The sequence below is a fragment of the Hippocampus zosterae genome, chromosome 8, assembly GCF_025434085.1.
Source record: "Hippocampus zosterae strain Florida chromosome 8, ASM2543408v3, whole genome shotgun sequence".
In the NCBI taxonomy this organism is placed as follows: domain Eukaryota; kingdom Metazoa; phylum Chordata; class Actinopteri; order Syngnathiformes; family Syngnathidae; genus Hippocampus; species Hippocampus zosterae.
This window is the reverse complement of record NC_067458.1, coordinates 1,713,497-1,740,516: the sequence shown is the minus strand read 5'-3', so window position 1 is coordinate 1,740,516 and position 27,020 is coordinate 1,713,497.

Sequence of the window (27,020 nt, the reverse complement as noted above, 5' to 3'; positions counted from 1 at the left end):
CTTTAAATGCACTTTCAGTCCGAGTTGAGCCCGTTTTTTTACTTTGAATGTATCTTCATAGGATTAAGTTGTGTAGTCAAATTAATGGTGATTTAGGCTTCAGGAGGTCAACCTGAACTAAATACATGTTGAAATGTGTGCATAAGTCCTTTGGTTTAGGCGTGACACTCATTTTGAGTTTTTATTGCTTTAAATGCACTTTCAGTCCGAGTTGAGCCCGTTTTTTTTTTACTTTGAATGTATCTTCATAGGATTAAGTTGTGTAGTCAAATTAATGGTGATTTAGGCTTCAGGAGGTCAACCTGAACTAAATACATGTTGAAATGTGTGCATAAGTCCTTTGGTTTAGGCGTGACACTCATTTTGAGTTTTTATTGCTTTAAATGCACTTTCAGGCCTAGTTGAGCACGTTTTGTGACTTTGAATGTACCTTCATAGGAATGAGTTGTGTAGTCAAATTAATGCTCATTTAGGCTTCAGGAGGTCAACCTGAACTAAATACAGGTTGAAATGTGTGCATAAGTCCTTTGGTTTAGGCGTGACACTCATTTTCAGTTTTTATTGCTTTAAATGCACTTTCAGTCCGAGTTGAGCCCGTTTTTTTACTTTGAATGTTCCTTCATAGGAATAAGTTGTGTAGTCAAATTAATGCTCATTTAGGCTTCAGGACGTCAACCTGAACTAAATACATCTTGAAATGTGTGCATAAGTCCTTTGGTTTAGGCGTGACACTCATTTTCAGTTTTTATTGCTTTAAATGCACTTTCAGTCCGAGTTGAGCCCGTTTTTTTACTTTGAATGTATCTTCATAGGATTAAGTTGTGTAGTCAAATTAATGGTGATTTAGGCTTCAGGAGGTCAACCTGAACTAAATACATGTTGAAATGTGTGCATAAGTCCTTTGGTTTAGGCGTGACACTTATTTTGAGTTTTTATTGCTTTAAATGCATTTTCAGGCCGAGTAGAGCACGTTTCTGAGTTTGAATGTATCTTCATAGGAATGAGTTCTGTGATCAAATTAATGCTCATTTAGGCTTCAGGAGGTCAACCTGAACTAAATACATGTTGAAATGTGTGCATAAGTCCTTTGGTTTAGGCGTGACACTTATTTTGAGTTTTTATTGCTTTAAATGCATTTTCAGGCCGAGTAGAGCACGTTTCTGAGTTTGAATGTATCTTCATAGGAATGAGTTCTGTGATCAAATTAATGCTCATTTAGGCTTCAGAATGTCAACCTGAACTAAGTACATGTTGAAATGTGTGCATAAGTCCTTTGGTTTAGGCGTGACACTCATTTTGAGTTTTTATTGCTTTAAATGCACTTTCAGTCCGAGTTGAGCCGTTTTTTTACTTTGAATGTATCTTCATAGGAATAAGTTGTGTAGTCAAATTAATGCTCATTTAGGCTTCAGAATGTCAACCTGAACTAAATACATGTTGAAATGTGTGCATAAGTCCTTTGGTTTAGGCGTGACACTCATTTTGAGTTTTTATTGCTTTAAATGCACTTTCAGGCCTAGTTGAGCACGTTTTGTGACTTTGAATGTACCTTCATAGGAATAAGTTGTGTAGTCAAATTAATGCTCATTTAGGCTTCAGGATGTCAACCTGAACTAAATACATGTTGAAATGTGTGCATAAGTCCTTTGGTTTAGGCGTGACACTCATTTTCAGTTTTTATTGCTTTAAATGCACTTTCAGTCCGAGTTGAGCCCGTTTTTTTACTTTGAATGTATCTTCATAGGATTAAGTTGTGTAGTCAAATTAATGGTGATTTAGGCTTCAGGAGGACAACCTGAACTAAATACATGTTGAAATGTGTGCATAAGTCCTTTGGTTTAGGCGTGACACTCATTTTGAGTTTTTATTGCTTTAAATGCACTTTCAGGCCTAGTTGAGCACGTTTTGTGACTTTGAATGTACCTTCATAGGAATGAGTTGTGTAGTCAAATTAATGCTCATTTAGGCTTCAGGAGGTCAACCTGAACTAAATACATGTTGAAATTTGTGCATAAGTCCTTTGGTTTAGGCGTGACACTCATTTTCAGTTTTTATTGCTTTAAATGCACTTTCAGTCCGAGTTGAGCCCGTTTTTTTACTTTGAATGTATCTTCATAGGATTACGTTGTGTAGTCAAATTAATGGTGATTTAGGCTTCAGGAGGTCAACCTGAACTAAATACATGTTGAAATGTGTGCATAAGTCCTTTGGTTTAGGCGTGACACTCATTTTGAGTTTTTATTGCTTTAAATGCACTTTCAGTCCGAGTTGAGCCCGTTTTTTTTTTACTTTGAATGTATCTTCATAGGATTAAGTTGTGTAGTCAAATTAATGGTGATTTAGGCTTCAGGAGGTCAACCTGAACTAAATACATGTTGAAATGTGTGCATAAGTCCTTTGGTTTAGGCGTGACACTCATTTTGAGTTTTTATTGCTTTAAATGCACTTTCAGGCCTAGTTGAGCACGTTTTGTGACTTTGAATGTACCTTCATAGTAATGAGTTGTATAGACAAAATAATGCTCATTTAGGCTTCAGAATGTCAACCTGAATTAAATACATGTTGAAATGTGTGTATAAGTCCTTTGGTTTAGGCGTGACACTCAATTTGAGTTTTTTTTGCTTTAAATGCATTTTCAGGCCGAGTAGAGCACATTTTTTTACTTTAAATGTAGGTTTAGGTGTGACACTCATTTTGATTTTTTCTTGCTTTAAATGCATTTTCAGGCCGAGTAGAGCACGTTTTGTGACTTTGAATGTACCTTCATAGGAATGAGTTGTGTAGTCAAATTAATGCTCATTTAGGCTTCAGGAGGTCAACCTGAACTAAATACATGTTGAAATGTGTGCATAAGTCCTTTGGTTTAGGCGTGACACTCATTTTCAGTTTTTATTGCTTTAAATGCACTTTCAGTCCGAGTTGAGCCCGTTTTTTTACTTTGAATGTATCTTCATAGGAATAAGTTGTGTAGTCAAATTAATGGTGATTTAGGCTTCAGGAGGTCAACCTGAACTAAATACATGTTGAAATGTGCGCATAAGTCCTTTGGTTTAGGCGTGACACTCATTTTGAGTTTTTATTGCTTTAAATGCATTTTCAGGGCGAGTAGAGCACGTTTTTTTACTTTGAATGTATCTTCATAGGAATAAATTGTGTAGTCAAATTAATGCTCATTTAGGCTTCAGGACGTCAACCTGAACTAAATACATGTTGAAATGTGTGCATAAGTCCTTTGGTTTAGGCGTGACACTCATTTTCAGTTTTTATTGCTTTAAATGCACTTTCAGTCCGAGTTGAGCCCGTTTTTTTACTTTGAATGTATCTTCATAGGATTAAGTTGTGTAGTCAAATTAATGGTGATTTAGGCTTCAGGAGGACAACCTGAACTAAATACATGTTGAAATGTGTGCATAAGTCCTTTGGTTTAGGCGTGACACTCATTTTGAGTTTTTATTGCTTTAAATGCACTTTCAGGCCTAGTTGAGCACGTTTTGTGACTTTGAATGTACCTTCATAGGAATGAGTTGTGTAGTCAAATTAATGCTCATTTAGGCTTCAGGAGGTCAACCTGAACTAAATACATGTTGAAATTTGTGCATAAGTCCTTTGGTTTAGGCGTGACACTCATTTTCAGTTTTTATTGCTTTAAATGCACTTTCAGTCCGAGTTGAGCCCGTTTTTTTACTTTGAATGTATCTTCATAGGATTAAGTTGTGTAGTCAAATTAATGGTGATTTAGGCTTCAGGAGGTCAACCTGAACTAAATACATGTTGAAATGTGTGCATAAGTCCTTTAGTTTAGGCGTGACACTCATTTTGAGTTTTTATTGCTTTAAATGCACTTTCAGTCCGAGTTGAGCCCGTTTTTTTTTTACTTTGAATGTATCTTCATAGGATTAAGTTGTGTAGTCAAATTAATGGTGATTTAGGCTTCAGGAGGTCAACCTGAACTAAATACATGTTGAAATGTGTGCATAAGTCCTTTGGTTTAGGCGTGACACTCATTTTGAGTTTTTATTGCTTTAAATGCACTTTCAGGCCTAGTTGAGCACGTTTTGTGACTTTGAATGTACCTTCATAGTAATGAGTTGTATAGACAAAATAATGCTCATTTAGGCTTCAGAATGTCAACCTGAATTAAATACATGTTGAAATGTGTGTATAAGTCCTTTGGTTTAGGCGTGACACTCAATTTGAGTTTTTTTTGCTTTAAATGCATTTTCAGGCCGAGTAGAGCACATTTTTTTACTTTAAATGTAGGTTTAGGTGTGACACTCATTTTGATTTTTTCTTGCTTTAAATGCATTTTCAGGCCGAGTAGAGCACGTTTTGTGACTTTGAATGTACCTTCATAGGAATGAGTTGTGTAGTCAAATTAATGCTCATTTAGGCTTCAGGAGGTCAACCTGAACTAAATACATGTTGAAATGTGTGCATAAGTCCTTTGGTTTAGGCGTGACACTCATTTTCAGTTTTTATTGCTTTAAATGCACTTTCAGTCCGAGTTGAGCCCGTTTTTTTACTTTGAATGTATCTTCATAGGAATAAGTTGTGTAGTCAAATTAATGGTGATTTAGGCTTCAGGAGGTCAACCTGAACTAAATACATGTTGAAATGTGTGCATAAGTCCTTTGGTTTAGGCGTGACACTCATTTTCAGTTTTTATTGCTTTAAATGCACTTTCAGTCCGAGTGGAGCCCGTTTTTTTACTTTGAATGTTCCTTCATAGGAATGAGTTGTGTAGTCAAATTAATGCTCATTTAGGCTTCAGGAGGTCAACCTGAACTAAATACATGTTGAAATGTGTGCATAAGGCCTTTGGTTTAGGCGTGACACTCATTTTGAGTTTTTATTGCTTTAAATGCATTTTCAGGCCGAGTAGAGCACGTTTTTTTACTTTGAATGTATCTTCATAGGAATAAATTGTGTAGTCAAATTAATGCTCATTTAGGCTTCAGGACGTCAACCTGAACTAAATACATGTTGAAATGTGTGCATAAGTCCTTTGGTTTAGGCGTGACACTCATTTTCAGTTTTTATTGCTTTAAATGCACTTTCAGTCCGAGTTGAGCCCGTTTTTTTACTTTGAATGTATCTTCATAGGATTAAGTTGTGTAGTCAAATTAATGGTGATTTAGGCTTCAGGAGGTCAACCTGAACTAAATACATGTTGAAATGTGTGCATAAGTCCTTTGGTTTAGGCGTGACACTCATTTTGAGTTTTTATTGCTTTAAATGCACTTTCAGGCCTAGTTGAGCACGTTTTGTGACTTTGAATGTACCTTCATAGGAATGAGTTGTGTAGTCAAATTAATGCTCATTTAGGCTTCAGGAGGTCAACCTGAACTAAATACATGTTGAAATGTGTGCATAAGTCCTTTGGTTTAGGCGTGACACTCATTTTGAGTTTTTATTGCTTTAAATGCACTTTCAGGCCTAGTTGAGCACGTTTTGTGACTTTGAATGTACCTTCATAGGAATGAGTTGTGTAGTCAAATTAATGCTCATTTAGGCTTCAGGAGGTCAACCTGAACTAAATACAGGTTGAAATGTGTGCATAAGTCCTTTGGTTTAGGCGTGACACTCATTTTCAGTTTTTATTGCTTTAAATGTACTTTCAGTCCGAGTTGAGCCCGTTTTTTTACTTTGAATGTTCCCCCATAGGAATAAGTTGTGTAGTCAAATTAATGCTCATTTAGGCTTCAGGAGGTCAACCTGAACTAAATACATGTTGAAATGTGTGCATAAGTCCTTTGGTTTAGGCGTGACACTCATTTTGAGTTTTTATTGCTTTAAATGCACTTTCAGGCCTAGTTGAGCACGTTTTGTGACTTTGAATGTACCTTCATAGGAATGAGTTGTGTAGTCAAATAAATGCTCATTTAGGCTTCAGGAGGTCAACCTGAACTAAATACATGTTGAAATGTGTGCATAAGGCCTTTGGTTTAGGCGTGACACTCATTTTGAGTTTTTATTGCTTTAAATGCATTTTCAGGCCGAGTAGAGCACGTTTTTTTACTTTGAATGTATCTTCATAGGAATAAGTTGTGTAGTCAAATTAATGCTCATTTAGGCTTCAGAATGTCAACCTGAACTAAATACATGTTGAAATGTGTGCATAAGTCCTTTGGTTTAGGCGTGACACTCATTTTCAGTTTTTATTGCTTTAAATGCACTTTCAGTCCGAGTTGAGCCCGTTTTTATACTTTGAATGTTCCTTCATAGGAATGAGTTGTGTGGTCAAATTAACGCTCATTTAGGCTTCAGGAGGTCAACCTGAACTAAATAAATGTTGAAATGTGTGCATAAGTCATTTGGTCTAGGCGTGACACTCATTATGAACCAATGATGAAAATAAGTTTTATTTTTAAAAAAGCCAAAAAATGTGAAAGGGACGAAATTACAAATGTCCTGTGTGTTTCACATAGAGTACATACAGGCCAGCGATCCCGCTCCCTCTCTTTCTCTGTGACACACACGCTTCCGAGCGCGCCAGCACGCAGCAAGCACACACACAAAAGCACGCACACACACTCACACAAACGTACGCACAGACGAGCACGTATCGTAAACAACACACCAACGATGATTTAGATCAAAGAAACACTCACACATGTATGGGCACACGATCACGCGCGCGCAAACACACACACAAACTCATGAGAGGCACACACATCCGCACACGCTACGCATGTAAACAACATTTGGACACTGATTGAAGATCAAAGACTAACCCACGTGGAAGACTGAAAGATGCACAGCCAATCACCTAGGCTTTGCATCTTTTCACCTCCCCCTGCTCTCACACCACGTGGGCTAGATCCACTCGGGCTGTCATTGGTGGACGTCGTCGGTGTCAGAACAAATCAAGTGCAAGCAAAAGTTAAAACCTCTGAGTAATTCGTCATTTTTATCCGAATACAGTACTTTTTTTGGGGGGGGGGGGGTGCGCACAACACACACACGCACACACACACGCACGCACCCACACAAACACACACAAACACACGCACACACCTACACACTCTCACACACGCACGCACACATACACTAGCACGCATCGGAAACAACACTTTAGACGTTGAAATGTGTGCAGACGTCCTTTGGTTTAGGCATGACACTCAATTTTAGTTTTTATTGATTCAAATGCATTTTCAGACAGAGCAGGGCACTTACTGACTTTGAATGTATCTTCATGGGAATGAGTTGTGTGATCAAATTAATGCTCATTTAGGCTTCAGGAGGTCAACCTAAACTAAATACATGTTGAAATGTGTGCATAAGTCCTTTGATTTAGGCGTGAAACTCATTTTGAGATTTTATTGCTTTAAATGCACTTTCAGGCCTAGTTGAGCACGTTTTGTGACTTTGAATGTACCTTCATAGGAATGAGTTGTATAGACAAAATAATGCTCATTTAGGCTTCAGAATGTCAACCTGAATTAAATACATGTTGAAATGTGTGTATAAGTCCTTTGGTTTAGGCGTGACACTCAATTTGAGTTTTTATTGCTTTAAATGCATTTTCAGGCCGAGTAGAGCACATTTTTTTACTTTAAATGTAGGTTTAGGTGTGACACTCATTTTGATTTTTTCTTGCTTTAAATGCATTTTCAGGCCGAGTAGAGCACGTTTTGTGACTTTGAATGTACCTTCATAGGAATGAGTTGTGTAGTCAAATTAATGCTCATTTAGGCTTCAGGAGGTCAACCTGAACTAAATACATGTTGAAATGTGTGCATAAGTCCTTTGGTTTAGGCGTGACACTCATTTTCAGTTTTTATTGCTTTAAATGCACTTTCAGTCCGAGTTGAGCCCGTTTTTTTACTTTGAATGTATCTTCATAGGAATAAGTTGTGTAGTCAAATTAATGCTCATTTAGGCTTCAGAATGTCAACCTGAACTAAATACATGTTGAAATGTGTGCATAAGTCCTTTGGTTTAGGCGTGACACTCATTTTGAGTTTTTATTGCTTTAAATGCACTTTCAGGCCTAGTTGAGCACGTTTTGTGACTTTGAATGTACCTTCATAGGAATGAGTTGTGTAGTCAAATTAATGCTCATTTAGGCTTCAGGAGGTCAACCTGAACTAAATACATGTTGAAATGTGTGCATAAGTCCTTTGGTTTAGGCGTGACACTCATTTTCAGTTTTTATTGCTTTAAATGCACTTTCAGTCCGAGTTGAGCCCGTTTTTTTACTTTGAATGTATCTTCATAGGAATAAGTTGTGTAGTCAAATTAATGCTCATTTAGGCTTCAGGAGGTCAACCTGAACTAAATACATGTTGAAATGTGTGCATAAGTCCTTTGGTTTAGGCGTGACACTCATTTTCAGTTTTTATTGCTTTAAATGCACTTTCAGTCCGAGTTGAGCCCGTTTTTTTACTTTGAATGTATCTTCATAGGAATAAGTTGTGTAGTCAAATTAATGGTGATTTAGGCTTCAGGAGGTCAACCTGAACTAAATACATGTTGAAATGTGTGCATAAGTCCTTTGGTTTAGGCGTGACACTCATTTTCAGTTTTTATTGCTTTAAATGCACTTTCAGTCCGAGTGGAGCCCGTTTTTTTACTTTGAATGTTCCTTCATAGGAATGAGTTGTGTAGTCAAATTAATGCTCATTTAGGCTTCAGGAGGTCAACCTGAACTAAATACATGTTGAAATGTGTGCATAAGGCCTTTGGTTTAGGCGTGACACTCATTTTGAGTTTTTATTGCTTTAAATGCATTTTCAGGCCGAGTAGAGCACGTTTTTTTACTTTGAATGTATCTTCATAGGAATAAATTGTGTAGTCAAATTAATGCTCATTTAGGCTTCAGGACGTCAACCTGAACTAAATACATGTTGAAATGTGTGCATAAGTCCTTTGGTTTAGGCGTGACACTCATTTTCAGTTTTTATTGCTTTAAATGCACTTTCAGTCCGAGTTGAGCCCGTTTTTTTACTTTGAATGTATCTTCATAGGATTAAGTTGTGTAGTCAAATTAATGGTGATTTAGGCTTCAGGAGGTCAACCTGAACTAAATACATGTTGAAATGTGTGCATAAGTCCTTTGGTTTAGGCGTGACACTCATTTTGAGTTTTTATTGCTTTAAATGCACTTTCAGGCCTAGTTGAGCACGTTTTGTGACTTTGAATGTACCTTCATAGGAATGAGTTGTGTAGTCAAATTAATGCTCATTTAGGCTTCAGGAGGTCAACCTGAACTAAATACATGTTGAAATGTGTGCATAAGTCCTTTGGTTTAGGCGTGACACTCATTTTGAGTTTTTATTGCTTTAAATGCACTTTCAGGCCTAGTTGAGCACGTTTTGTGACTTTGAATGTACCTTCATAGGAATGAGTTGTGTAGTCAAATTAATGCTCATTTAGGCTTCAGGAGGTCAACCTGAACTAAATACAGGTTGAAATGTGTGCATAAGTCCTTTGGTTTAGGCGTGACACTCATTTTCAGTTTTTATTGCTTTAAATGTACTTTCAGTCCGAGTTGAGCCCGTTTTTTTACTTTGAATGTTCCCCCATAGGAATAAGTTGTGTAGTCAAATTAATGCTCATTTAGGCTTCAGGAGGTCAACCTGAACTAAATACATGTTGAAATGTGTGCATAAGTCCTTTGGTTTAGGCGTGACACTCATTTTGAGTTTTTATTGCTTTAAATGCACTTTCAGGCCTAGTTGAGCACGTTTTGTGACTTTGAATGTACCTTCATAGGAATGAGTTGTGTAGTCAAATAAATGCTCATTTAGGCTTCAGGAGGTCAACCTGAACTAAATACATGTTGAAATGTGTGCATAAGGCCTTTGGTTTAGGCGTGACACTCATTTTGAGTTTTTATTGCTTTAAATGCATTTTCAGGCCGAGTAGAGCACGTTTTTTTACTTTGAATGTATCTTCATAGGAATAAGTTGTGTAGTCAAATTAATGCTCATTTAGGCTTCAGAATGTCAACCTGAACTAAATACATGTTGAAATGTGTGCATAAGTCCTTTGGTTTAGGCGTGACACTCATTTTCAGTTTTTATTGCTTTAAATGCACTTTCAGTCCGAGTTGAGCCCGTTTTTATACTTTGAATGTTCCTTCATAGGAATGAGTTGTGTGGTCAAATTAACGCTCATTTAGGCTTCAGGAGGTCAACCTGAACTAAATAAATGTTGAAATGTGTGCATAAGTCATTTGGTCTAGGCGTGACACTCATTATGAACCAATGATGAAAATAAGTTTTATTTTTAAAAAAGCCAAAAAATGTGAAAGGGACGAAATTACAAATGTCCTGTGTGTTTCACATAGAGTACATACAGGCCAGCGATCCCGCTCCCTCTCTTTCTCTGTGACACACACGCTTCCGAGCGCGCCAGCACGCAGCAAGCACACACACAAAAGCACGCACACACACTCACACAAACGTACGCACAGACGAGCACGTATCGTAAACAACACACCAACGATGATTTAGATCAAAGAAACACTCACACATGTATGGGCACACGATCACGCGCGCGCAAACACACACACAAACTCATGAGAGGCACACACATCCGCACACGCTACGCATGTAAACAACATTTGGACACTGATTGAAGATCAAAGACTAACCCACGTGGAAGACTGAAAGATGCACAGCCAATCACCTAGGCTTTGCATCTTTTCACCTCCCCCTGCTCTCACACCACGTGGGCTAGATCCACTCGGGCTGTCATTGGTGGACGTCGTCGGTGTCAGAACAAATCAAGTGCAAGCAAAAGTTAAAACCTCTGAGTAATTCGTCATTTTTATCCGAATACAGTACTTTTTTGGGGGGGGGGGGTGCGCACAACACACACACGCACACACACACGCACGCACCCACACAAACACACACAAACACACGCACACACCTACACACTCTCACACACGCACGCACACATACACTAGCACGCATCGGAAACAACACTTTAGACGTTGAAATGTGTGCAGACGTCCTTTGGTTTAGGCATGACACTCAATTTTAGTTTTTATTGATTCAAATGCATTTTCAGACAGAGCAGGGCACTTACTGACTTTGAATGTATCTTCATGGGAATGAGTTGTGTGATCAAATTAATGCTCATTTAGGCTTCAGGAGGTCAACCTAAACTAAATACATGTTGAAATGTGTGCATAAGTCCTTTGATTTAGGCGTGAAACTCATTTTGAGATTTTATTGCTTTAAATGCACTTTCAGGCCTAGTTGAGCACGTTTTGTGACTTTGAATGTACCTTCATAGGAATGAGTTGTATAGACAAAATAATGCTCATTTAGGCTTCAGAATGTCAACCTGAATTAAATACATGTTGAAATGTGTGTATAAGTCCTTTGGTTTAGGCGTGACACTCAATTTGAGTTTTTATTGCTTTAAATGCATTTTCAGGCCGAGTAGAGCACATTTTTTTACTTTAAATGTAGGTTTAGGTGTGACACTCATTTTGATTTTTTCTTGCTTTAAATGCATTTTCAGGCCGAGTAGAGCACGTTTTGTGACTTTGAATGTACCTTCATAGGAATGAGTTGTGTAGTCAAATTAATGCTCATTTAGGCTTCAGGAGGTCAACCTGAACTAAATACATGTTGAAATGTGTGCATAAGTCCTTTGGTTTAGGCGTGACACTCATTTTGAGTTTTTATTGCTTTAAATGCACTTTCAGGCCTAGTTGAGCACGTTTTGTGACTTTGAATGTACCTTCATAGGAATGAGTTGTGTAGTCAAATTAATGCTCATTTAGGCTTCAGGAGGTCAACCTGAACTAAATACATGTTGAAATGTGTGCATAAGTCCTTTGGTTTAGGCGTGACACTCATTTTCAGTTTTTATTGCTTTAAATGCACTTTCAGTCCGAGTTGAGCCCGTTTTTTTACTTTGAATGTATCTTCATAGGAATAAGTTGTGTAGTCAAATTAATGCTCATTTAGGCTTCAGGAGGTCAACCTGAACTAAATACATGTTGAAATGTGTGCATAAGTCCTTTGGTTTAGGCGTGACACTCATTTTCAGTTTTTATTGCTTTAAATGCACTTTCAGTCCGAGTTGAGCCCGTTTTTTTACTTTGAATGTATCTTCATAGGAATAAGTTGTGTAGTCAAATTAATGCTCATTTAGGCTTCAGAATGTCAACCTGAACTAAATACATGTTGAAATGTGTGCATAAGTCCTTTGGTTTAGGCGTGACACTCATTTTGAGTTTTTATTGCTTTAAATGCACTTTCAGGCCTAGTTGAGCACGTTTTGTGACTTTGAATGTACCTTCATAGGAATGAGTTGTGTAGTCAAATTAATGCTCATTTAGGCTTCAGGAGGTCAACCTGAACTAAATACATGTTGAAATGTGTGCATAAGTCCTTTGGTTTAGGCGTGACATTCATTTTCAGTTTTTATTGCTTTAAATGCACTTTCAGTCCGAGTTGAGCCCGTTTTTTTACTTTGAATGTATCTTCATAGGAATAAGTTGTGTAGTCAAATTAATGCTCATTTAGGCTTCAGAATGTCAACCTGAACTAAATACATGTTGAAATTTGTGCATAAGTCCTTTGGTTTAGGCGTGACACTCATTTTGAGTTTTTATTGCTTTAAATGCACTTTCAGGCCTAGTTGAGCACGTTTTGTGACTTTGAATGTACCTTCATAGGAATGAGTTGTGTAGTCAAATTAATGCTCATTTAGGCTTCAGGACGTCAACCTGAACTAAATACATGTTGAAATGTGTGCATAAGTCCTTTGGTTTAGGCGTGACACTCATTTTCAGTTTTTATTGCTTTAAATGCACTTTCAGGCCGAGTTGAGCCCGTTTTTTTACTTTGAATGTATCTTCATAGGAATAAGTTGTGTAGTCAAATTAATGCTCATTTAGGCTTCAGAATGTCAACCTGAACTAAATACATGTTGAAATGTGTGCATAAGTCCTTTGGTTTAGGCGTGACACTCATTTTGAGTTTTTATTGCTTTAAATGCACTTTCAGGCCTAGTTGAGCACGTTTTGTGACTTTGAATATATCTTCATAGGAATGAGTTGTGTTGTCAAATTAATGCTCATTTAGGCTTCAGGAGGTCAACCTGAACTAAATACATGTTGAAATGTGTGCATAAGTCCTTTGGTTTAGGCGTGACACTCATTTTCAGTTTTTATTGCTTTAAATGCACTTTCAGTCCGAGTTGAGCCCGTTTTTTTACTTTGAATGTATCTTCATAGGAATAAGTTGTGTAGTCAAATTAATGCTCATTTAGGCTTCAGAATGTCAACCTGAACTAAATACATGTTGAAATGTGTGCATAAGTCCTTTGGTTTAGGCGTGACACTCATTTTGAGTTTTTATTGCTTTAAATGCACTTTCAGGCCTAGTTGAGCCCGTTTTTTTACTTTGAATGTTCCTTCATAGGAATGAGTTGTGTAGTCAAATAAATGCTCATTTAGGCTTCAGGAGGTCAACCTGAACTAAATACATGTTGAAATGTGTGCATAAGTCCTTTGGTTTAGGCGTGACACTCATTTTCAGTTTTTATTGCTTTAAATGCACTTTCAGTCCGAGTTGAGCCCGTTTTTTTACTTTGAATGTATCTTCATAGGAATAAGTTGTGTAGTCGAATTAATGCTCATTTAGGCTTCAGAATGTCAACCTGAACTAAATACATGTTGAAATGTGTGCATAAGTCCTTTGGTTTAGGCGTGACACTCATTTTGAGTTTTTATTGCTTTAAATGCACTTTCAGGCCTAGTTGAGCACGTTTTGTGACTTTGAATGTACCTTCATAGGAATGAGTTGTGTAGTCAAATAAATGCTCGTTTAGGCTTCAGGAGGTCAACCTGAACTAAATACATGTTGAAATGTGTGCATAAGGCCTTTGGTTTAGGCGCGACACTCATTTTGAGTTTTTATTGCTTTAAATGCATTTTCAGGCCGAGTAGAGCACATTTTTTTACTTTGAATGTATCTTCATAGGAATAAGTTGTGTAGTCAAATTAATGCTCATTTAGGCTTCAGGAGGTCAACCTGAACTAAATACATGTTGAAATGTGTGCATAAGTCCTTTGGTTTAGGCGTGACACTCATTTTCAGTTTTTATTGCTTTAAATGCACTTTCAGTCCGAGTTGAGCCCGTTTTTTTACTTTGAATGTATCTTCATAGGATTAAGTTGTGTAGTCAAATTAATGGTGATTTAGGCTTCAGGAGGTCAACCTGAACTAAATACATGTTGAAATGTGTGCATAAGTCCTTTGGTTTAGGCGTGACACTCATTTTGAGTTTTTATTGCTTTAAATGCACTTTCAGGCCTAGTTGAGCACGTTTTGTGACTTTGAATGTACCTTCATAGGAATGAGTTGTGTAGTCAAATTAATGCTCATTTAGGCTTCAGGAGGTCAACCTGAACTAAATACATGTTGAAATGTGTGCATAAGTCCTTTGGTTTAGGCGTGACACTCATTTTCAGTTTTTATTGCTTTAAATGCACTTTCAGTCCGAGTAGAACACGTTTTTTTACTTTGAATGTATCTTCATAGGAATAAGTTGTGTAGTCAAATTAATGCTCATTTAGGCTTCAGGACGTCAACCTGAACTAAATACATGTTGAAATGTGTGCATAAGTCCTTTGGTTTAGGCGTGACACTCATTTTCAGTTTTTATTGCTTTAAATGCACTTTCAGTCCGAGTTGAGCCCGTTTTTTTACTTTGAATGTTCCTTCATAGGAATAAGTTGTGTAGTCAAATAAATGCTCATTTAGGCTTCAGGAGGTCAACCTGAACTAAATACATGTTGAAATGTGTGCATAAGTCCTTTGGTTTAGGCGTGACACTCATTTTCAGTTTTTATTGCTTTAAATGCACTTTCAGTCCGAGTTGAGCCCGTTTTTTTACTTTGAATGTATCTTCATAGGAATAAGTTGTGTAGTCGAATTAATGCTCATTTAGGCTTCAGAATGTCAACCTGAACTAAATACATGTTGAAATGTGTGCATAAGTCCTTTGGTTTAGGCGTGACACTCATTTTGAGTTTTTATTGCTTTAAATGCACTTTCAGGCCTAGTTGAGCACGTTTTGTGACTTTGAATGTACCTTCATAGGAATGAGTTGTGTAGTCAAATAAATACTCGTTTAGGCTTCAGGAGGTCAACCTGAACTAAATACATGTTGAAATGTGTGCATAAGGCCTTTGGTTTAGGCGCGACACTCATTTTGAGTTTTTATTGCTTTAAATGCATTTTCAGGCCGAGTAGAGCACATTTTTTTACTTTGAATGTATCTTCATAGGAATAAGTTGTGTAGTCAAATTAATGCTCATTTAGGCTTCAGGAGGTCAACCTGAACTAAATACATGTTGAAATGTGTGCATAAGTCCTTTGGTTTAGGCGTGACACTCATTTTCAGTTTTTATTGCTTTAAATGCACTTTCAGTCCGAGTTGAGCCCGTTTTTTTACTTTGAATGTATCTTCATAGGATTAAGTTGTGTAGTCAAATTAATGGTGATTTAGGCTTCAGGAGGTCAACCTGAACTAAATACATGTTGAAATGTGTGCATAAGTCCTTTGGTTTAGGCGTGACACTCATTTTGAGTTTTTATTGCTTTAAATGCACTTTCAGGCCTAGTTGAGCACGTTTTGTGACTTTGAATGTACCTTCATAGGAATGAGTTGTGTAGTCAAATTAATGCTCATTTAGGCTTCAGGAGGTCAACCTGAACTAAATACATGTTGAAATGTGTGCATAAGTCCTTTGGTTTAGGCGTGACACTCATTTTGAGTTTTTATTGCTTTAAATGCACTTTCAGGCCTAGTTGAGCACGTTTTGTGACTTTGAATGTACCTTCATAGGAATGAGTTGTGTAGTCAAATTAATGCTCATTTAGGCTTCAGGAGGTCAACCTGAACTAAATACAGGTTGAAATGTGTGCATAAGTCCTTTGGTTTAGGCGTGACACTCATTTTCAGTTTTTATTGCTTTAAATGCACTTTCAGTCCGAGTTGAGCCCGTTTTTTTACTTTGAATGTTCCTTCATAGGAATAAGTTGTGTAGTCAAATTAATGCTCATTTAGGCTTCAGGACGTCAACCTGAACTAAATACATGTTGAAATGTGTGCATAAGTCCTTTGGTTTAGGCGTGACACTCATTTTCAGTTTTTATTGCTTTAAATGCACTTTCAGTCCGAGTTGAGCCCGTTTTTTTACTTTGAATGTATCTTCATAGGATTAAGTTGTGTAGTCAAATTAATGGTGATTTAGGCTTCAGGAGGTCAACCTGAACTAAATACATGTTGAAATGTGTGCATAAGTCCTTTGGTTTAGGCGTGACACTCATTTTGAGTTTTTATTGCTTTAAATGCAGTTTCAGGCCTAGTTGAGCACGTTTTGTGACTTTGAATGTACCTTCATAGGAATGAGTTGTGTAGTCAAATTAATGCTCATTTAGGCTTCAGGAGGTCAACCTGAACTAAATACATGTTGAAATGTGTGCATAAGTCCTTTGGTTTAGGCGTGACACTCATTTTCAGTTTTTATTGCTTTAAATGCACTTTCAGTCCGAGTTGAGCCGTTTTTTTACTTTGAATGTATCTTCATAGGAATAAGTTGTGTAGTCAAATTAATGCTCATTTAGGCTTCAGAATGTCAACCTGAACTAAATACATGTTGAAATGTGTGCATAAGTCCTTTGGTTTAGGCGTGACACTCATTTTCAGTTTTTATTGCTTTAAATGCACTTTCAGTCCGAGTTGAGCCCGTTTTTTTACTTTGAATGTATCTTCATAGGAATAAGTTGTGTAGTCAAATTAATGCTCATTTAGGCTTCAGAATGTCAACCTGAACTAAATACATGTTGAAATGTGTGCATAGGTCCTTTGGTTTAGGCGTGACACTCATTTTGAGTTTTTATTGCTTTAAATGCACTTTCAGGCCTAGTTGAGCACGTTTTGTGACTTTGAATGTACCTTCATAGGAATGAGTTGTGTAGTCAAATTAATGCTCATTTAGGCTTCAGGAGGTCAACCTGAACTAAATACATGTTGAAATGTGTGCATAAATCCTTTGGTTTAGGCGTGACAATCATTTTTAGTTTTTATTGCTTTAAATGTACTTTCAGTCCGAGTTGAGCCCGTTTTTTTACTTTGAATGTTCCTTCATAGGAATGAGTTGTGTAGTCAAATTAATGCTCATTTAGGCTTCAGGAGGTCAACCTGAACTAAATACATGTTGAAATGTGTGCATAAGGCCTTTGGTTTAGGCGTGACACTCATTTTGAGTTTTTATTGCTTTAAATGCATTTTCAGGCCGAGTAGAACACGTTTTTTTACTTTGAATGTATCTTCATAGGAATAAGTTGTGTAGTCAAATTAATGCTCATTTAGGCTTCAGAATGTCAACCTGAACTAAATACATGTTGAAATGTGTGCATAAGTCCTTTGGTTTAGGCGTGACACTTATTTTGAGTTTTTATTGCTTTAAATGCACTTTCAGGCCTAGTTGAGCACGTTTTGTGACTTTGAATGTACCTTCATAGGAATGAGTTGTGTAGTCAAATTAATGCTCATTTAGGCTTCAGGAGGTCAACCTGAACTAAATACATGTTGAAATGTGTGCATAAGTCCTTTGGTTTAGGCGTGACACTCATTTTGAGTTTTTATTGCTTTAAATGCACTTTCAGGCCTAGTTGAGCACGTTTTGTGACTTTGAATGTACCTTCATAGGAATGAGTTGTGTAGTCAAATTAATGCTCATTTAGGCTTCAGGAGGTCAACCTGAACTAAATACATGTTGAAATGTGTGCATAAGTCCTTTGGTTTAGGCGTGACACTCATTTTCAGTTTTTATTGCTTCAAATACACTTTCAGTCCGAGTTGAGCCCGTTTTTTTACTTTGAATGTTCCTTCATAGGAATGAGTTGTGTAGTCAAATTAATGCTCATTTAGGCTTCAGGAGGTCAACCTGAACTAAATACATGTTGAAATGTGTGCATAAGTCCTTTGGTTTAGGCGTGACACTCATTTTCAGTTTTTATTGCTTTAAATGCACTTTCAGTCCGAGTTGAGCCGTTTTTTTACTTTGAATGTATCTTCATAGGAATAAGTTGTGTAGTCAAATTAATGCTCATTTAGGCTTCAGAATGTCAACCTGAACTAAATACATGTTGAAATGTGTGCATAAGTCCTTTGGTTTAGGCGTGACACTCATTTTGAGTTTTTATTGCTTTAAATGCATTTTCAGGCCGAGTAGAGCACATTTTTTTACTTTGAATGTATCTTCATAGGAATAAGTTGTGTAGTCAAATTAATGCTCATTTAGGCTTCAGGAGGTCAACCTGAACTAAATACATGTTGAAATGTGTGCATAAGTCCTTTGGTTTAGGCGTGACACTCATTTTCAGTTTTTATTGCTTTAAATGCACTTTCAGTCCGAGTTGAGCCCGTTTTTTTACTTTGAATGTATCTTCATAGGATTAAGTTGTGTAGTCAAATTAATGGTGATTTAGGCTTCAGGAGGTCAACCTGAACTAAATACATGTTGAAATGTGTGCATAAGTCCTTTGGTTTAGGCGTGACACTCATTTTGAGTTTTTATTGCTTTAAATGCACTTTCAGGCCTAGTTGAGCACGTTTTGTGACTTTGAATGTACCTTCATAGGAATGAGTTGTGTAGTCAAATTAATGCTCATTTAGGCTTCAGGAGGTCAACCTGAACTAAATACATGTTGAAATGTGTGCATAAGTCCTTTGGTTTAGGCGTGACACTCATTTTGAGTTTTTATTGCTTTAAATGCACTTTCAGGCCTAGTTGAGCACGTTTTGTGACTTTGAATGTACCTTCATAGGAATGAGTTGTGTAGTCAAATTAATGCTCATTTAGGCTTCAGGAGGTCAACCTGAACTAAATACAGGTTGAAATGTGTGCATAAGTCCTTTGGTTTAGGCGTGACACTCATTTTCAGTTTTTATTGCTTTAAATGTACTTTCAGTCCGAGTTGAGCCCGTTTTTTTACTTTGAATGTTCCCCCATAGGAATAAGTTGTGTAGTCAAATTAATGCTCATTTAGGCTTCAGGAGGTCAACCTGAACTAAATACATGTTGAAATGTGTGCATAAGTCCTTTGGTTTAGGCGTGACACTCATTTTCAGTTTTTATTGCTTTAAATGCACTTTCAGTCCGAGTTGAGCCGTTTTTTTACTTTGAATGTATCTTCATAGGAATAAGTTGTGTAGTCAAATTAATGCTCATTTAGGCTTCAGAATGTCAACCTGAACTAAATACATGTTGAAATGTGTGCATAAGTCCTTTGGTTTAGGCGTGACACTCATTTTGAGTTTTTATTGCTTTAAATGCACTTTCAGGCCTAGTTGAGCACGTTTTGTGACTTTGAATGTATCTTCATAGGAATAAGTTGTGTAGTCAAATTAATGCTCATTTAGGCTTCAGGAGGTCAACCTGAACTAAATACATGTTGAAATGTGTGCATAAGTCCTTTGGTTTAGGCGTGACACTCATTTTCAGTTTTTATTGCTTTAAATGCACTTTCAGTCCGAGTTGAGCCCGTTTTTTTACTTTGAATGTATCTTCATAGGAATAAGTTGTGTAGTCAAATTAATGCTCATTTAGGCTTCAGAATGTCAACCTGAACTAAATACATGTTGAAATGTGTGCATAGGTCCTTTGGTTTAGGCGTGACACTCATTTTGAGTTTTTATTGCTTTAAATGCACTTTCAGGCCTAGTTGAGCACGTTTTGTGACTTTGAATGTACCTTCATAGGAATGAGTTGTGTAGTCAAATTAATGCTCATTTAGGCTTCAGGAGGTCAACCTGAACTAAATACATGTTGAAATGTGTGCATAAATCCTTTGGTTTAGGCGTGACAATCATTTTCAGTTTTTATTGCTTTAAATGTACTTTCAGTCCGAGTTGAGCCCGTTTTTTTACTTTGAATGTTCCTTCATAGGAATGAGTTGTGTAGTCAAATTAATGCTCATTTAGGCTTCAGGAGGTCAACCTGAACTAAATACATGTTGAAATGTGTGCATAAGGCCTTTGGTTTAGGCGTGACACTCATTTTGAGTTTTTATTGCTTTAAATGCATTTTCAGGCCGAGTAGAACACGTTTTTTTACTTTGAATGTATCTTCATAGGAATAAGTTGTGTAGTCAAATTAATGCTCATTTAGGCTTCAGAATGTCAACCTGAACTAAATACATGTTGAAATGTGTGCATAAGTCCTTTGGTTTAGGCGTGACACTTATTTTGAGTTTTTATTGCTTTAAATGCACTTTCAGGCCTAGTTGAGCACGTTTTGTGACTTTGAATGTACCTTCATAGGAATGAGTTGTGTAGTCAAATTAATGCTCATTTAGGCTTCAGGAGGTCAACCTGAACTAAATACATGTTGAAATGTGTGCATAAGTCCTTTGGTTTAGGCGTGACACTCATTTTGAGTTTTTATTGCTTTAAATGCACTTTCAGGCCTAGTTGAGCACGTTTTGTGACTTTGAATGTACCTTCATAGGAATGAGTTGTGTAGTCAAATTAATGCTCATTTAGGCTTCAGGAGGTCAACCTGAACTAAATACATGTTGAAATGTGTGCATAAGTCCTTTGGTTTAGGCGTGACACTCATTTTCAGTTTTTATTGCTTCAAATACACTTTCAGTCCGAGTTGAGCCCGTTTTTTTACTTTGAATGTTCCTTCATAGGAATGAGTTGTGTAGTCAAATTAATGCTCATTTAGGCTTCAGGAGGTCAACCTGAACTAAATACATGTTGAAATGTGTGCATAAGTCCTTTGGTTTAGGCGTGACACTCATTTTCAGTTTTTATTGCTTTAAATGCACTTTCAGTCCGAGTTGAGCCGTTTTTTTACTTTGAATGTATCTTCATAGGAATAAGTTGTGTAGTCAAATTAATGCTCATTTAGGCTTCAGGAGGTCAACCTGAACTAAATACATGTTGAAATGTGTGCATAAGTCCTTTGGTTTAGGCGTGACACTCATTTTCAGTTTTTATTGCTTTAAATGCACTTTCAGTCCGAGTTGAGCCCGTTTTTTTACTTTGAATGTATCTTCATAGGATTAAGTTGTGTAGTCAAATTAATGGTGATTTAGGCTTCAGGAGGTCAACCTGAACTAAATACATGTTGAAATGTGTGCATAAGTCCTTTGGTTTAGGCGTGACACTCATTTTGAGTTTTTATTGCTTTAAATGCACTTTCAGGCCTAGTTGAGCACGTTTTGTGACTTTGAATGTACCTTCATAGGAATGAGTTGTGTAGTCAAATTAATGCTCATTTAGGCTTCAGGAGGTCAACCTGAACTAAATACATGTTGAAATGTGTGCATAAGTCCTTTGGTTTAGGCGTGACACTCATTTTGAGTTTTTATTGCTTTAAATGCACTTTCAGGCCTAGTTGAGCACGTTTTGTGACTTTGAATGTACCTTCATAGGAATGAGTTGTGTAGTCAAATTAATGCTCATTTAGGCTTCAGGAGGTCAACCTGAACTAAATACAGGTTGAAATGTGTGCATAAGTCCTTTGGTTTAGGCGTGACACTCATTTTCAGTTTTTATTGCTTTAAATGCACTTTCAGTCCGAGTTGAGCCCGTTTTTTTACTTTGAATTTATCTTCATAGGAATAAGTTGTGTAGTCAAATTAATGGTTATTTAGGCTTCAGGAGGTCAACCTGAACTAAATACATGTTGAAATGTGTGCATAAGTCCTTTGGTTTAGGCGTGACACTCATTTTGAGTTTTTATTGCTTTAAATGCACTTTCAGTCCGAGTTGAGCCCGTTTTTTTACTTTGAATGTTCCTTCATAGGAATGAGTTGTGTAGTCAAATTAATGCTCATTTAGGCTTCAGGAGGTCAACCTGAACTAAATACATGTTGAAATGTGTGCATAAGGCATTTGGTTTAGGCGTGACACTCATTTTGAGTTTTTATTGCTTTAAAAGCATTTTCAGGCCGAGTAGAGCACGTTTCTGAGTTTGAATGTATCTTCATAGGAATGAGTTGTGTGATCAAATTAATGCTCATTTAGGCTTCAGGAGGTCAACCTGAACTAAATACATGTTAAAATGTGTGCATAAGTCCTTTGGTTTAGGCGTGACACTCATTTTCAGTTTTTATTGCTTTAAATGCACTTTCAGTCCGAGTTGAGCCCGTTTTTTTACTTTGAATGTATCTTCATAGGAATATGTTGTGTAGTCAAATTAATGGTGATTTAGGCTTCAGGAGGTCAACCTGAACTAAATACATGTTGAAATGTGTGCATAAGTCCTTTGGTTTAGGCGTGACACTCATTTTGAGTTTTTATTGCTTTAAATGCACTTTCAGGCCTAGTTGAGCACGTTTTGTGACTTTGAATGTACCTTCATAGGAATGAGTTGTGTAGTCAAATTAATGCTCATTTAGGCTTCAGGACGTCAACCTGAACTAAATACATGTTAAAATGTGTGCATAAGTCCTTTGGTTTAGGCGTGACACTCATTTTCAGTTTTTATTGCTTTAAAAGCACTTTCAGTCCGAGTTGAGCCCGTTTTTTTACTTTGAATGTTCCTTCATAGGAATGAGTTGTGTGGTCAAATTAACGCTCATTTAGGCTTCAGGAGGTCAACCTGAACTAAATAAATGTTGAAATGTGTGCATAAGTCATTTGGTCTAGGCGTGACACTCATTATGAACCATTGATGAAAATAAGTTTTATTTTTAAAAAAGCCAAAAAATGTGAAAGGGACGAAATTACAAATGTCCTGTGTGTTTCACATAGAGTACCTACAGGCCAGCGATCCCGCTCCCTCTCTTTCTCTGTGACACACACGCTTCCGAGCGCGCCAGCACGCAGCAAGCACACACACAAACGCACGCACACACACTCACACAAACGTACGCACAGACGAGCACGTATCGTAAACAACACACCAACGATGATTTAGATCAAAGAAACACTCACACATGTATGGGCACACGATCACGCGCGCGCAAACACACACACAAACTCATGAGAGGCACACACATCCGCACACGCTACGCATGTAAACAACATTTGGACACTGATTGAAGATCAAAGACTAACCCACGTGGAAGACTGAAAGATGCACAGCCAATCACCTAGGCTTTGCATCTTTTCACCTCCCCCTGCTCTCACACCACGTGGGCTAGATCCACTCGGGCTGTCATTGGTGGACGTCGTCGGTGTCAGAACAAATCAAGTGCAAGCAAAAGTTAAAACCTCTGAGTAATTCGTCATTTTTATCCGAATACAGTACTTTTTTTGGGGGGAGGGTGCGCACAACACACACACGCACACACACGCACGCACCCACACAAACACACACAAACACACGCACACACCTACACACTCTCACACACGCACGCACACATACACTAGCACGCATCAGAAACAACACTTTAGACGTTGAAATGTGTGCAGACGTCCTTTGGTTTAGGCATGACACTCAATTTTAGTTTTTATTGATTCAAATGCATTTTCAGACAGAGCAGGGCACTTACTGACTTTGAATGTATCTTCATGGGAATGAGTTGTGTGATCAAATTAATGCTCATTTAGGCTTCAGGAGGTCAACCTAAACTAAATACATGTTGAAATGTGTGCATAAGTCCTTTGATTTAGGCGTGAAACTCATTTTGAGATTTTATTGCTTTAAATGCACTTTCAGGCCTAGTTGAGCACGTTTTGTGACTTTGAATGTACCTTCATAGGAATGAGTTGTATAGACAAAATAATGCTCATTTAGGCTTCAGAATGTCAACCTGAACTAAATACATGTTGAAATGTGTGTATAAGTCCTTTGGTTTAGGCATGACACTCATTTTGAGTTTTTATTGCTTTAAATGCACTTTCAGGCCTAGTTGAGCACGTTTTGTGACTTTGAGTGTACCTTCATAGGAATGAGTTGTATAGACGAAATAATGCTCATTTAGGCTTCAGGAGATCAACCTGAACTAAATACATGTTGAAATGTGTGCCTAAGTCCTTTGGTTTAGGCGTGACACCCAATTTGAGTTTTTATTGCTTTAAATGCATTTTCAGCCCGAGTAGAGCACGTTTCTGAGTTTGAATGTATCTTCATAGGAATGAGTTGTGTGATCAAATTAATGGTGATTTAGGCTTCAGGAGGTCAACCTGAACTAAATACATGTTGAAATGTGTGCATAAGTCCTTTGGTTTAGGCGTGACACTCATTTTGAGTTTTTATTGCTTTAAATGTACTTTCAGGCCTAGTTGAGCACGTTTTGTGACTTTGAATGTACCTTCATAGGAATGAGTTGTGTAGTCAAATAAATGCTCATTTAGGCTTCAGGAGGTCAACCTGAACTAAATACATGTTGAAATGTGTGCATAAGTCCTTTGGTTTAGGTGTGACACTCAATTTGAGTTTTTATTGCTTTAAATGCATTTTCAGGCCGAGTAGAGCACGTTTTTTTACTTTAAATGTAGGTTTAGGTGTGACACTCATTTTGATTTTTTCTTGCTTTAAATGCATTTTCAGGCCAAGTAGAGCACGTTTTTTTACTTTGAATGTATCTTCATAGGAATGAGTTGTGTAGTCAAATTAATGCTCATTTAGGCTTCAGGAGGTCAACCTGAACTAAATACATGTTGAAATGTGTGCATAAGTCCTTTATTTAGGCGTGAAACTCATTTTGAGATTTTATTGCTTTAAATGCACTTTCAGGCCTGGTTGAGCACGTTTTGTGACTTTGAATGTACCTTCATAGGAATGAGTTGTATAGACAAATTAATGCTCATTTAGGCTTCAGGAGGTCAACCTGAACTAAATACATGTTGAAATGTGTGCATAAGTCCTTTGGTTTAGGCGTGACACTCATTTTCAGTTTTTATTGCTTTAAATGCACTTTCAGTCCGAGTTGAGCCCGTTTTTTTACTTTGAATGTATCTTCATAGGAATAAGTTGTGTAGTCAAATTAATGCTCATTTAGGCTTCAGGAGGTCAACCTGAACTAAATACATGTTGAAATGTGTGCATAAGTCCTTTGGTTTAGGCGTGACACTCATTTTCAGTTTTTTATTGCTTTAAATGCACTTTCAGGCCTAGTTGAGCACGTTTTGTGACTTTGAATGTACCTTCATAGGAATGAGTTGTGTAGTCAAATTAATGCTCATTTAGGTTTCAGGAGGTCAAACTGAACTAAGTACATGTTGAAATGTGTGCATAAGTCCTTTGGTTTAGGCGTGACACTCATTTTCAGTTTTTATTGCTTTAAATGCACTTTCAGTCCGAGTTGAGGCCGTTTTTTTACTTTGAATGTTCCTTCATAGGAATGAGTTGTGTAGTCAAATTAATGCTCATTTAGGCTTCAGGAGGTCAACCTGAACTAAATACATGTTGAAATGTGTGCATAAGTCCTTTGGTTTAGGCGTGACACTCATTTTCAGTTTTTTGCTTTAAATGCATTTTCAGGCCGAGTAGAGCACGTTTCTGAGTTTGAATGTATCTTCATAGGAATGAGTTGTGTGATCAAATTAATGCTCATTTAGGCTTCAGGAGGTCAACCTGAACTAAATACATGTTGAAATGTGTGCATAAGTCCTTTGGTTTAGGCGTGACACTCATTTTCAGTTTTTATTGCTTTAAATGCACTTTCAGTCCGAGTTGAGCCCGTTTTTTTACTTTGAATGTTCCTTCATAGCAATGATTTGTGTAGTCAAATTAATGCTCATTTAGGCTTCAGGAGGTCAACCTGAACTAAATACATGTTGAAATGTGTGCATAAGTCCTTTGGTTTAGGCGTGACACTCATTTTCAGTTTTTATTGCTTTAAATGCACTTTCAGTCCGAGTTGAGCCCGTTTTTTTACTTTGAATGTATCTTCATAGGAATAAGTTGTGTAGTCAAATTAATGCTCATTTAGGCTTCAGAATGTCAACCTGAACTAAATACATGTTGAAATGTGTGCATAGGTCCTTTGGTTTAGGCGTGACACTCATTTTGAGTTTTTATTGCTTTAAATGCACTTTCAGTCCGAGTTGAGCCCGTTTTTTTACTTTGAATGTTCCTTCATAGGAATGAGTTGTGTAGTCAAATTAATGCTCATTTAGGCTTCAGGAGGTCAACCTGAACTAAATACATGTTGAAATGTGTGCATAAGTCCTTTGGTTTAGGCGTGACACTCATTTTCAGTTTTTATTGCTTTAAATACACTTTCAGTCCGAGTTGAGCCCGTTTTTTTACTTTGAATGTTCCTTCATAGGAATGAGTTGTGTAGTCAAATTAATGCTCATTTAGGCTTCAGGAGGTCAACCTGAACTAAATACATGTTGAAATGTGTGCATAAGGCCTTTGGTTTAGGCGTGACACTCATTTTGAGTTTTTATTGCTTTAAATGCATTTTCAGTCCGAGTAGAACACGTTTTTTTACTTTGAATGTATCTTCATAGGAATAAGTTGTGTAGTCAAATTAATGCTCATTTAGGCTTCAGGACGTCAACCTGAACTAAATACATGTTGAAATGTGTGCATAAGTCCTTTGGTTTAGGCGTGACACTCATTTTCAGTTTTTATTGCTTTAAATGCACTTTCAGTCCGAGTTGAGCCCGTTTTTTTACTTTGAATGTTCCTTCATAGGAATGAGTTGTGTAGTCAAATTAATGCTCATTTAGGCTTCAGGAGGTCAACCTGAACTAAATACATGTTGAAATGTGTGCATAAGTCCTTTGGTTTAGGCGTGACACTCATTTTCAGTTTTTATTGCTTTAAATGCACTTTCAGTCCGAGTTGAGCCCGTTTTTTTACTTTGAATGTATCTTCATAGGAATAAGTTGTGTAGTCAAATTAATGGTGATTTAGGCTTCAGGAGGTCAACCTGAACTAAATACATGTTGAAATGTGTGCATAAGTCCTTTGGTTTAGGCGTGACACTCATTTTGAGTTTTTATTGCTTTAAATGCACTTTCAGGCCTAGTTGAGCACGTTTTGTGACTTTGAATGTACCTTCATAGGAATGAGTTGTGTAGTCAAATTAATGCTCATTTAGGCTTCAGGACGTCAA